We start from the raw sequence: 13,693 nt of genomic DNA on the forward strand, positions 1-13,693 counted from the left end.
GCAAACAAAGTGGCTTCTTGATATAAAATCTACTCCCAGTGAAGATTCTGTGAAGATTGTTGAAATGACAACAAAGGACTTAGAATCTTTTAAGTTTAGAATAAATTTAGTTGAAAAGGCAGGAGGAGGACTTGAGAGGATTACCTCCAGTTTTGAAAGAAGCTCTACTATGGGTAAAACGCTGTCAAAGAGCATTGCTGCTCAGAGAATCCTTCTGTGAAAGGAAGAGTCAAATGATGTGGCAAATTTCACTGTTGTCTTATTTTCAGAAATTGTGCTACCCACCAAAACCCTCAGCAACCACCACCCTAATTAGTCAGTAGCTACAGACACTGAGACAGGACCCTCCACCAGCAAAAACATGGTGACTCACTGGAGGCTCAGAGGATGCTCAACATATTTTATTTTAGAAACAAAGTGTTGTGTATTAAGGTCTGGACATTGTTTATTTAGAGATGAAGGTATTGCACACTTAACAGACTTCCATGTCAACACAATGTTATGTGCAGTGGAAATGAAAAAATTTGTGTGATTCCCTTTATTGTGAAATTTACTGTATTGCCCTGGTCTGGAACCCAGCCCACAGTATCTCTGAGGTTGGCCTCTATCTACATGGCTTTTAGTCTATGTTTTCCAGCCTGGAACTAACACTCGGATGGCTGCATAGTAGGGTGAACACATGACCTACTGTTGGGATATGGTGAAACATACATTTAAAAATCCAGAGAATTTAAGGATCACTTCACAGCTGGACTGCATGTTACTTTAGGAATGATCCTTAAGTTCTGTTTCCACAAGAAATAAAGCATTATCATTGGTTTTATTTATATAATGTGGAGGAATGGGGAAATACCATGACTTCTCTCCTGGTTTAGAAAACAGGCATGAAGTACTTAACTTTTCTGCAATATAGAGATGTTGATTTAAGAATCACTATAAAGGCTTCCCAGGTGGTGCTTGTGGTAAAAATCAGCCTGCCAACAAATGAACTACAGGGGACACAGGCGACATGAGTTTGATCCCTGGATCAGGAAGATGCCCTGGAGACAGAAATAGCAACCACTCCAGTATTCTTGCTTGGGAAATCCCATGTACAGAGGAGCCTGGTGGCCTACAGTCCATGGGGTCGCAAAGAATCAAACACGACTCAGCACCGATGGGGTAATAAATTATGAAGGGAACAAGTCAATGTAAAATTGTATCCCTTTGAAAATATAATGAAGTTGTTTCTCTGGATAAAGAAACAAAACCCTGAGTCCTGTAATAGCAGATGTATTTTTCCACCAATATCATCATTTTTAAGAATAAGGTCATGATGCAGGCAAAAGTCTAATTTTCCAAAAACTAGAAGATAGAAAGTGTTATGTTTGTGGTGATCTCTTGTTCAAGTAGTAGAAAGTATTAGTGCAGAGATTGCATCACTCAACACCAAGAGAAAGTGGGAAAGGAGATTTGAAAAAAGTAAAGATGTTGAGGAGGATGCTCATCAGATGCGACAAGAGACTCGAGATGGTGCAGCCACCGTGTCGTCATAACTGACAGACAGACTTGGGGTTCCTAAGGTCTCATCTCCTGGCTCTAAAGTGAACAGCAGGAGAACAAAGGCAGCCAAGCAAAGACTGAGTCCTGAGGCTGACAGTGCCCTGTCAGGCGCTTTCTGGGAGCATCATCTCCTGAGGAAAAGAAACAGGTGTTGGTCCAGGAGGCTGAGGAACTCCTGACACTTTCCTGGGGCGGCCCCTCCCCAGCCCCCATCCAGCCCCGCCTTCACTGAGGGGCTCATATGTCCTCAACCCCCACCCCTACTCCAGGCCCAGAAGTTTCTTGTCACCTCCTCCTTCTTTCCTGCATCACAGAGTCTTGCCAGGCCCTGACACCCCCTGCTCAGGCTCAGGACTTGAGCCAGTGAGGAATCAATCTGCTCCTTTACTCAGGTCCGGATCCTCCCTGAGGGGGGCCGAAAAGACCAGGGAGCAGGTCCCCAGAAGAGGGGCCTTGCTTCCTGACAGCCTTGGGGGGCTTCAGGCAAATATTCCTTCGCTCCCCTCCAGCCTCAGAGCCAGCAGCATACACAGCTCTCAGGACCAGGGACCCTGCCCCCATCTCTTCATGGACTCCCAGCTGGGCGCCTCCACCCCAGCTCAGGCCCACCACTCCCAGGCACCTCTGCTCAAGGCAGGGCCACTCAGTGACAGGGCTCTGGGTCCCCAAGGAGGCTGGTGACGTGCAGGCCACAGGCTGAGTCAGAACTGTTGCTGCTCCAGGAGTACAGGCCTGGCCTCAGCCCTTTCCACAGTCTCTCCTGTGGGGCGCCTGCCTTGCCTGCTTGACCCACGCCACTTCCTGTGAGTACGGACCTTTGGAGTTGGGTCTGCAAAGGCCTTTCCACCCCTTCCTCTTGGGATAACAACCTGGCCCCTCTCATCTTGGCCTCTGGGTGGGTCCCCTCCCTGCTGACACATCATATGGAGCCCCCATGCTGCTCTCAGCCCCCTGAGTCCTGCCCTTGTCTTGAGTGCCTGCTGTTCTCACACCACTACCCTGGGCCCAGCCAGCCAGCAGTCTGTGCTCAGTCAGGGGACTTGGTTAAACCCTTTAAGTATCAGTAGGCCCTCAGCCTAGTGGAAGCCGCTCCCTTTTCACAGTGTCACCTGACAGTGGGGACCTCTCAGAACTCAGGGCTGAGCTTGTCAAATTCTGCTCTCAGGTGATATGGGGTCTTATCTCCCTGCTCATTTCCAGGATGAAGAGGTTCAGTGAGGGGCAGGGGTTGGCTGGGATTCACCTTCCCCGGCCTCACACCAGGCCCTGTGCCCCTGCCTTCACTCTGAATTCTGCCCTTAGTACCTGCTCCTGGAAAGTACTCAGCCCAGGAAGTCAGTTATGATGAAACTGGTGAGGAGCATGGGGAGGATCCGGGATTTGGACTTGACGGCTGTGGCCATGGGCTGCACGGTAGAGGGGCCCATGGCTGGTGGTGCTGCATGGAGAGTAAGAGTGAAGCCCTTGTCCAGACCCCAAACTAAGCTGATGCCTCCTCACCCCCCTGACTCAGTACCCCTACTGTGCAGACAGTTTACACACATCACATGGAGGCCCCTGAGATAGATCCTCAGGTGAGACAGGGGGAAGGGAGGAGCCCAGTCCTCATGGGGCTCTGACAGCTAATGGGGAAGCAAGGTTTCCAACACAGCCACTCAGTCCAGCTGTGACATCAGAGATTGTGACCTGAGGATGCAGTCCTCAGGAGCTGACAGCAGAGGTGGTATTGACAGTTTTCCCGAAGTAGAATTGGTGACATTTGAAATAAGAGTCTAGAAAGAGGATCCAGTGAGAATTAAATCCCAGAAATAAAAAAGATGTCTACAGGATTTGGGTCAGCAAAAATCCACGTTCAGTCATCCAAACGCCTGTGCTGTGAGAAGAGATGTCAGGAGGTGGAAGAGGAAGGAGGATGACAGAGCATCCCGGATCATTGTTCTCCCAAGGAACAACTCACTTTTTTAATTTATTTTTTTACATTCTTTTATTTTCATTCATGCCCCAACCTCCCAGGAGCCAGCACAAGGAGTCCTGCCTTGTTAGTCCATAAGGTTAAGGGGTCTGACAGGCAAAGGTGGGTCAGGCCTTAAGAGAGCCTTGCTGAATTTTCTTGAGCATCTACCCCCAAAACCAGAGTCTGCCTGCCTTACTGCACTGTGCTTTCCACCTATTCTTCTGACATTACAGGGGGGCTAACCCCGACCACCTTTCTCTGGAAAAAGTTAACTTAGAGCTCCAGTTAACAGTCTCCTGCATATAAAAGGAGTGTTTCAGATCAAACCCCTCTGATGGCTCTCTAACTTGCCTTAACCAGACTTTTACAACTACGCATGTGATTGTTTACAACCCCCCAACTGTGAGAGGCACGGGAAGCCTAAAACATAGAGCCTTTCAAAGAGTTAAAAGTTATTAGAGTAGTGCTGGTGTAGGATTTCATTATTGGGCCAATGCTTGTTGCTAAGTTCCCATATCTCTTATCCACTGTGCACCTGGGAGTACATTTGTTAACATAGTTAGAATGTAAGAAAAAACAAATGTAGCCTTGAAACTAACCACATCACACCTTTGAGCTAATTGGTTCTTTCTTTGTTGTAACTCGCTGCACCTTTGCCTAGTGAAAATGTAACTTTGTTTGATATTTTCTGAGGCTGACATAGATTAGAAATATAAAGAAAAAACACTTTAAGGGAAAATAAGTTTTCTGGTTGAGCAGCCTTTGTCAAAAGAGGGTCTTAAAATGTTTCACAGGCCTCCAAGGCCAGATGATAATGTACACAACATCATTTGTGGAAAAGGTATAAAAGTCCTTTTGAAAATAAAGTTATGGGGCCTCGCTCACTGAAGCAGCTTGGTCTCCCCGTGTCAATCATTTTCTCTCTCTCCCTCTCACTCTTTTTCAGGCTTATCGCTTGGAGCATAGAGGCTCCCTGTGTTCACTTATCTGCCAGGGTTTCTAAGACCTGAATGGGAAGACGTTCTGTGTTTCACTCCCTCGGGAGACTGGGAGGGCACCTGTGGCCTCCGTGAACAGGGCAAACTTCTTGTCTCGGAGTTTTATTGGTTCTCTTTGTAAACCAAGGAATATCAGCCTCTTTCTTCTTCTGTATGCTGAAGAAGCTGAAGTTGAATGGTTTTATGAAGACCTACAAGACCTTTCAGAACTAACACCCCCCAAAAGTGTCCTTTTCATTATAGGGGACTGGAATGCAAAAGTGGGAAGTCAAGAAACACCTGGAATAACAGGCAAATTTGGCCTTGGAATGCAGAATGAAGCAGAGCAAAGACTGATAGAGTTTCGCCAAGAAAATGCACTGGTCATAGCAAACACCCTCTTCCAACAACACAAGAAAAGACTGTACACATGGACATCACCAGATGGTCAACACTGAAATCAGACTGATTGTATTCTATGCAGCCAAAGATGGAGAAGCTCTATACAGTCAACAAAAACAAGACCAGGAGCTGACTGTGGCTCAGATCATGAACTCCTTATTGCCAAATTCAGACTTAAATTGAAGAAAGTAGGGAAAACTGCTAGACCATTCAGGTATGACCTAAATCAAAGCCCTTATGATTTACACTGGAAGTGAGAAATAGATTTAAGGGCCTAGATCTGATAGACAGAGTGCCTGATGAACTATGGAATGAGGTTCGTGACAATGTACAGGAGACAGGGATCAAGACCATCCCCTAGAAAAGAAACGCAAAAAAGCAAAATGGCTGTCTGGGGAGGCCTTACAAATAGATGTGAAAAGAAGAGAGGCGAAAAGCAAAAGAGAAAAGGAAAGATATAAGCACCTGAATGCAGAGTTCCAAAGAGTAGCAAGAAGAGATAAGAAAGCCTTCTTCAGTGATCAATGTAAAGAAATAGAGGAAAAGAACAGAATGGGAAAGACTAGAGATCTCTTCAAGAAAATTAGAGATACCAAGGGAATATTTCATGCAAAGATGGGCTCGATAAAGGACAGAAACGGTATGGATCTAACAGAAGCAGAAGATATTAAGAAGAGGTGGCAAGAATACACGAAAGAACTGTACAAAAAAGATCTTCGTGACTCAGATAATCATGATGATGTGACCACTAATCTAGAGCCAGACATCTTGGAAAGTGAAGTCAAGTGGGCCTTAGAAAGCATCACTATGAACAAAGCTAGTGGAGGTGATGAAATTCCAATTGAGCTGTTTCAAATCCTGAAAGATGATGCTGTGAAAGTGCTGCACTCAATATGCCAGCAAATTTGGAAAACTCAGCAGTGGCCCCACTGGAAAAGGTCAGTTTTCATTCCAATACTAAAGAAAGGCAATGCAAAACAATACTCAAACTACTGCACAATTGCACTCATCTCACATTCTAGTAAAGTAATGCTCAAAATTCTCCAAGACAGGCTTCAGCAATACGTGAACCATGAACTTTCTGACGCTCAAGCTGGTTATAGAAAAGGCAGAGGAACCAGAGATCAAGTTGCCAACATCTGCTGGATCATGGAAAAAGGAAGAGAGTTCCAGAAAGACATCAATTTCTGCTTTATTGACTATGCCAAAGCCTTTGACTGTGTAGATCACAATAAACTGTGGAAAATTCTGAAAGAGATGGGCATACCAGACCACCTAACCTGCCTCTTGAGAAATCTGTATACAGGTCAGGAAGCAACTGTTAGAACTGGACTTGGAACAACAGACTGGTTCCAGATAGGAAAAGGAGTCCGTCAAGGCTGTATATTGTCACCCTGCTTATTTAACTTATATGCAGAGTACATCATGAGAAATGCTGGACTGGAAGAAACACAAGCTGGAATCAAGATTGCCCGGAGAAATATCAAGAACCTCAGATATGCAGATGACAGCACCCTTATGGAAGAAAGTGAAGAGGAGCTAAAAAGCCTCTTGATGAAAGTGAAAGAGGAGAGCGAAGAAGTTGGCTTAAAGCTCAACATTCAGGAAACAGTTCATGGCATCCAGTCCCATCACTTCATGGGAAATAGATGGGAAACAGCGGAAACAGTGTCAGATGTTATTTTTGGGGGCTCCAAATCACTGCAGATGGTGACTGCAGCCATGAAATTAAAAGACACTTACTCCTTGGAAGAAAATTTATGACCAACCTAGATAGCATATTCAAAAGCAGAGACATTACTTTGCCGACTAAGGTCCGTCTAGTCAAGGCTATGGTCTTTCCTGTGGTCATGTATGGATGTGAGAGTTGGACTGTGAGGAAGGCTGAGCGCTGAAGAATTGATGCTTTTGAACTGTGGTGTTGGAGAAGACTCTTGAGAGTCCCTTGAACTGCAAGGAGATCCAACCAGTCCTTTCTGAAGGAGATCAGCGCTGGGATTACTTTGGAAAGAATGATGCTAAAGCTGAAGCTCCAGTACTTTGGCCACCTCATGCGAAGTGTTGACTCATTGGAAAAGACTCTGATGCTGGGAGGGATTGTGGGCAGGAGGAGAAGGGGACGACCGAGGATGAGATGGCTGAATGGCATCACGGACTTGATGGACGTGAGTCTGTGTGAACTCTGGGAGTTGGTGATGGACAGGAAGGACTGGCGTGTTGCGATTCATGGGGTCGTGAAGAGTCGGACAGGACTGATCAACTGAACTGAACGGAACTGAACTCTCTCCTCTATTTTCTTATCTAAAACATTCTTTCCTTACCTCTCTCTAAATCAATTGCCGACTCCATCTCTGCTTTGAATTACCCTGGAACCACCGGGGCAGGACCCCAGAACAAAACATTGTTAATTGGGGGATAGCCATTAAAAATGTTATGATAGTTTCAGGTGAACAGCAAAGGGATTCACCCGTACACATACATGTACCCCGTCTCTCCTAAACCCCTCTTCCATCCAGGTTGGCACATAACATTGAGTAAAGTTCCATGTGCTATACAGTGGGAGCTTGTTGGTTATCCATATACATGTAGAGGCGTGTACATGACCTTCCCAGAGTCCCTAACTCTCCCTTCCCCGGGTAACCATAAGCTTGTTTTCTAAGACTGTGAGTCTCTTTCTGTTTTATAAGTTTTCTTGTACTATTTCTTTTTAGATTCCACATATAAGACATGTCATATGATATTTCTCCTTCTCTTTCTGACGTAGATCACTCAGTGACACTCTCTAGGGCCATCCATGTTTCAGGAACAGCTCACTTTAGATGGATCACTATGTCAAAACACACACACACACACACACACACACACACACACACATGCACACACAGAGGGTGGGTCCATACCACCTTGAGTGGACTACCATTTCATTGTACTCATTTCACTTACCCGAGGTCTTCAACATTTTCTCCCAGTGCACCATAAACTCCTGAATCCAGGCCCGACAGTCTCCATGGAGACCTTCTTGAAGAAGTCGGTCACAGCTCTGTCCTTCTCCCACTTCTCTTTAATCCACCTCCCTCCAGAATGATCCATTGTCCAATGCCCATTCTCTGAATCAAAGCAGAGGCACATTTCTCCCTTGAAGCCGAACTGCCAGGATCCACTGATGTGTCCATCCTCTTCACACTGGCACGTCATCCTGCCCTGCAGGGTCAGAGGGTCTGACCCCATCGAGGAAAAGAAAGAATGCAGGCTCCGGACTTGACGAATTCTTTGCCTCACCGTGTCCACCTCCCCTGGGCCCAGGTAATCTGGCCCCGATCTCTCCTCCAAGGCCTGCTCCTTCCACTAGACTACTAGGAAAGGACCAATACCCAATTGAATTTTTTCCCCATAAGCAATGGATGCAGCTTTTTCAGTATTTGGACTTCCTAATTCACCCCTGGTCTCGATGGACATGAGTTTGACTTGATGGACACGAGTCTGAGCAACCTCTGGTAGTTGGTGAAGGACAGGGAAGACTGGCATGCTTCAGTCCATGGGGTTGCAAAGAGTGGGACACGACTGAGCGACTGAACTGAACTGAATTGAACTCACCTCTGGGTGCGTGTTTCTCCGGTATAATGTCAGGCAATTGCCCCTTGAGGAAGTCCCCGATGTCTCTCAGTGTTTCTCTCTGGGTTTCCCAAGTGTTCGTAGTTTTCACCTCCTCTCCCAATGGACTTGTGGATTGGATCATGGTGCCAGCACAGTCATAGAGATAAACATTCCCATCTACCTGGCCTTGAATCACACACCACAGCTCTCCAGGACTGGGGTGAGGATCAACGGGGAAGTTGTAGCAAAGACAGTGAGCGTCTATGAAGGAAAACGCAGGTGAGGGCAGGTTTTGGAGAAGAAGACCCATTACCTCCTTCCCCCACTCATGTGAGAGCAGAGAAAAGCTGCAGGGCTGGATTGGCAGAGCTGGAAGGCCCCCCTGGTCCCCAACACCACCTACAACCTGGGCAAGTGGAGAAACCACATAACATTATCTGTACTGTGCTCATAAGGCCCACACAGAACCCAAAGCTGCAGAAAGGAGAATTCACAATTGGGGGTCACAGGGTTTAGCAAGGCCAGGGAGATGCTGCTGATCTACCACTTTGATGGGTCTTGGGATCCGGGAGAAGGCCTGGCCCACATGGCATGAAAGAGAAAATCCAGAACTTCCAAGGCAGGTGGTAGAGGAGGGGATCAAAGGCTCAGAGAAGTTAATGTGCCAGGGTGGACATGGTATGAAAGGGCATGAAAGTGTGCAGTCCCCCATGTTCTATGGAGCCCGAGAGGAAAGAATGGATGAGAAGCATCTCCAACAGCTCAAGGGTGACTTTTGCTAAAGGTCAAGGACGGTGGTGGGATTGGTGTACCAGTGCGCTTCCAGCAGGAGTGAGGATGGAGAAGGGGAAAGAGTTGATGCCAGGGGGAGTGCCCTATGTCAGAAGCAAAGCTGATGCAGTCGCCAAAGTGACCAGGGAGCCCCACAGTAGCCAGGCCTCACTGCAGAGAGTACCACGCTGGCTCCTAGCACAAGGTGATCCTAGAGGCAGACAAAAGAGCAGTGAGCCCTGCTAAAAACTACACAATTGAAAGGGAAAATTATATTAAAAAAACAGAGACAAACACAAGGCTGGATGTTCAGGAACCTGAGCAGACATCCCAACAAAATGTCCGGGTCCTTTGTGCAGTATCCAGCACTGAGTCAGGTCTTATATTCAGAATCCATTCCTAGAGACAGAGATGCCAGGCATCAGCAAGGAGGGCCCTCATCACCACAGCAAGTGCAGAAGTCCTTCTGGCCTTGGAAGCCACACGGTCATTGACTGGGGTAAGTGTACACTTGGCAGAGAAGCCACTCCCACATTCATAGGACCTAGAGTGGGACTGTCATCATGTCCAGCAGTCTGAAACATCATCATGGCCCGCCTGTTATTACTGTGATGCCTGAGATCTGTGTAAGGAATACACATCTGTCCCACGTCCTGCCCACAGGAGTGTCACCCATTCACTGGTCCTCATAGTGCTCATTTCACATCCACTGCATTTGCATATGAATGAAAAATCTTCACAGTTCGTAAGTTACTGTGCCTGCCGTGAGGGCTACCATAGAAGCGATTTCCAAGTTCACACTTCTGACACTGACCTTCATCCCCCAATAGTACGTGTAAAGAATATCATATCCTGGAGAAAATGACAGAGTACCAACCTACAACCCTCCAGGGCTGCAGGAGTGTCATCCCTATCCTATCTCCATTTAATTCCCAGTGTGGCCCATAGATTTCTATAATTGTACATATGACATTTCAGGCTCTGCAGACCATGATTTTTTGATACAACTGCTGTCCTAGCACAAAAGCAGTCACAGACGACTGGTGACTGATGACCTGCTTCTTGGGCAGATGACCCAGCAGAACCTGTGACGTCAGAGGTATCTGTCTGTGGTCGGATAGGTGGTATGTGCCGAATATGGCATTTTACTTGGAGGTTCACAACACAGACCCTTTATGTCCTGAAGCAAGGCCATGAGATTTGCAATGGGGAATACGACACCATTTAAATATGGCTCCTGGTATGGTCCTGGGGGCTGGTGGAGGTGAGGCCTCTGGTCATGAAATGTCAGCGTTGTCCATCATGATCTGGGCTCACCAACCCTTAATCAGTTCAGATAGACCAGCCATCAGATTATTAAAGAGATATTGTGGTTTGGCATTAGAAGGGCCAGAGGCAACAAATAAGAGAGAGCAGCAGGTGGCTTAGGCCTGACATCAGAATTGTTGTAGGACCACTATTCTCCAGGGCCTGCCCCCGTGGCTCAGCAGTAAGGAATCTGCTTGCAGTGTCGGAGCTGGAGTAGATGTGGGATCTAACCCTGAGTGAGAGAAGATCCCGTGGAGGAGAGCATAGCAACCCACTCCAGTGTTCTTGCCTGGAGAATCTCTTGGACAGAGGACCTTCGTGGGCTATAGTCCATAGGATCATAAAGAGTTGGACATGACTGAAGCGACTTAGCATGCACACCCTACTCTACTCATGCCAGAGGCTTCATGCAGTGTCCCCGATATCTCCATGGACCATGGAAACCGTTCTAGAGTAGAGGGAGTCAGGGGACATTAGCCCATATCTGCTGGACCCACACTCCTTTCACATTCACACCACCCAGAACATACAAGGCCGGACAGAGCAAGTTTTTGGTTCACCAACAGGCAGCTAAGGCATCCTTGCACTAGGCCCTAAGGGATGAGTCATCTATTACTATTACTATTACTATTACTATTACTATTACTATTACTATTACAGGGCAGTCACATTGTTCTTTTTTTTTTTTTTTGAGGTTGTCTTTGCCTGCTCTTGTAGCACAAATGTGGAGATGTAGAATGCACACAGACACCAAATGGCCAACAGTGTTACTCTCTGTCTTTTGAAGAAAAGGTTCTCCAACTCCTGCCTTAAATAATAGCGATTATAGACCACTGTCTTCATAGTCTCAGGGAATATGAATGTGGGACTGAAGGGTAGAAGTGGGGGTGCCCATTCCCACCCTTGTGCCCTGTGTCACACACTTTGGGAAACTCTTCTCCCATCTCTCCAGCTGGATGTCCTGGGGGCCAGGCTGGGAGGCTTCTGCTGGGGTGAATTCTCAGGCAAGAGGGTAGGGTGCCAGTTGACAGAGGGCAGGTTTAGGATCCCTTCACAGATGGGAAGTTCCTGGAGGCCCTGAGCTTCTTGGGATGGGAAGGGATATGGAAAAAAATAGTGTTGTAACCAAGCAGGACTCTAAGGAGGCTTCTTGGGTAGACTCCAGCCATCTCCCTGACCCCACCTCCTGCAGCGACCCCCCCCACCCCACTTCCTGCCCAAGTGGCGGACTCCACCTAGACCTTTGCCCATCTACCCGCCCCCCCCCGCCCCCCGCACCGGGCCCTCTGCCGCCCAGGCCCGCCCAACGCAACTGGTCAGACTCCACCCAGCCTTCCCCTGAACCCCGTGGGTTCTGTCCCTCGGGAGTGGCCCCCACCTGTCCTGCACTAGCTCCAGTGGCTCCAAATTCCGGAGAGGCGGCCCGCGGATTGGAGCAGCATTTCTTGCTGCTGCCCGGGCTCCCATTTCTCCCAGCTTCCCTGCCCTTTATGCTGTGATTCCTTTTTCACCCAGATCATGTCTTTTACATGCCAGGGCGGGGAGGGGTGCCGGGGCGGGGGACGAGGGATGGCAACAAGCTGGGGAGTGGGGGCGGGGAGCAGGAGCCCAGCGGGAAAGAGACACGCGGAGGTCTAAAAGCAGGGAGGGGGTCCCCGCTCGACGTTCCCGGAACCCCTGCGGACACCCTCATCCCTCTTGGGGTCTTAAGGCCCCGTGTCCGCTCCCCGCAGGTTAATCCATGAACTCACCGCCTCGTGTCGGGCAGACCGGAGAGCCAGGAGTAGAAGCAGGGCAGACAAACTAAGAGGTGCTTCGGGGTCAGTGGTCCAATCCATCACCATGTGGAAAGTGCTTTGGTCTGACTTCGCGGGGAGATCAGAGCTATTTATATTGAGAGCCCGCCCCGCCCTTCCACTCTCCGCCCGCCCTCCCGTCCACTCCCGCCGGTTCCCCGCCGTGTCACTGCCCCGCCGTGTCACCTCCCCGCCCTCCTCAGGTGACGCCTGGACGGTCCAGGGGAGCCAGGCGCTTCCTTCTCCAGCGTCTGGCGTCCAAAGCCTCGCATGGCCCCACCCAGCCGCCCCCTCCTGACTCACTCCTTGCTCCTCCGAGTCCTTCTCGCCCCTCAACCTTCCTCCCCATTCCCGCCTGTCTTCCTGCGGTGGTGGTTTACTGGCTCAGTCGTGCCCGACTCTTGTGACCCCGAGGACGGTAGCCCGCCTGGCTCCTCTAACCATGGGGATTCTCCAGGCGAGAATACTTCAGTGGGTCGCCATGCCCTCCTCCTTGGGATCTTCCTGACCCTGGGATCGAAGCTGGATCTCCTACGTTGCAGGCAGAACTTTACCGACTGAGGTAGGAGGGAAGCCCTGCTTTTTTTTTTTTTTTTTTTAAAGACTCAAGATTTTCACGCCATCCACCACCCCTCAACCATCTCCACCAAAGAATTCTGCGGATCTCTTGAAAGGGCCTGAAGAGAGCCCTTAACGGCAGTGTCATCAGCAATATGTTTTCTAGTACTTTCTGCCCCCAGAGTAGTCCTAGACCTTTTGTGGGCCAAAGTAAACTGCTCATTAGAAAGAGTTTGAGGACTGAGGCCAGAACCTGAATTTGCAGGTTCCTCGTGGAGACCGGGATCCAGCGCTGCCACCGCGCGCCCCCTGGCGGTCTCTTCAGGCCGCTCGTTCTACACTGGTAGCCTGTGTCAGACAGGCCTGAAAGACTTCACTTTCACTTTTCACTTTCGTGAATTGGAGAAGGAAATGGCAACCCACTCCAGTGTTCTTGCCTGGAGAATCCCAGGGACGGGGGAGCCTGGTGGGCTGCCGTCTATGCGATAGCACAGAGTCGGATACGACTGAAGTGACTTAGCAGCAGCCTGTGTGATCCATTTTATTCCCCCTCATAATTTACCTTTATGCAGCATCCAGCCAGCACTGAATATCTCACTTTCACATCTCAGGGCTATCCGCTGATGAAGAGTGAGATGATCCATCACTCTCTGGGACTGACAAGACCTCCTAATTCTTGGGAAGTGGTCTATCTATGACATAGTGATCTATCAATGACATTGAGAGGTCGACGTCTGTGACAGAGGGATCCATCTCTCTGTTATCACGGGGCTCTCGGCTTTTGCTAGCTT

At 48.7% G+C, this 13,693-nt stretch overlaps 1 pseudogene; it reads right to left on the reverse strand.

Annotated features, from left to right (window-relative positions):
- Positions 1–2,864: 2,864 nt before the first annotated feature.
- Positions 2,865–12,407, reverse strand: LOC101106498 (UL16-binding protein 1-like; annotated as a pseudogene).
- Between the last annotated feature and the right edge of the window lie 1,286 nt (positions 12,408–13,693).

Source organism: Ovis aries, chromosome 8 (genome assembly GCF_016772045.2).
Source record: "Ovis aries strain OAR_USU_Benz2616 breed Rambouillet chromosome 8, ARS-UI_Ramb_v3.0, whole genome shotgun sequence".
Lineage (NCBI taxonomy): Eukaryota > Metazoa > Chordata > Mammalia > Artiodactyla > Bovidae > Ovis > Ovis aries.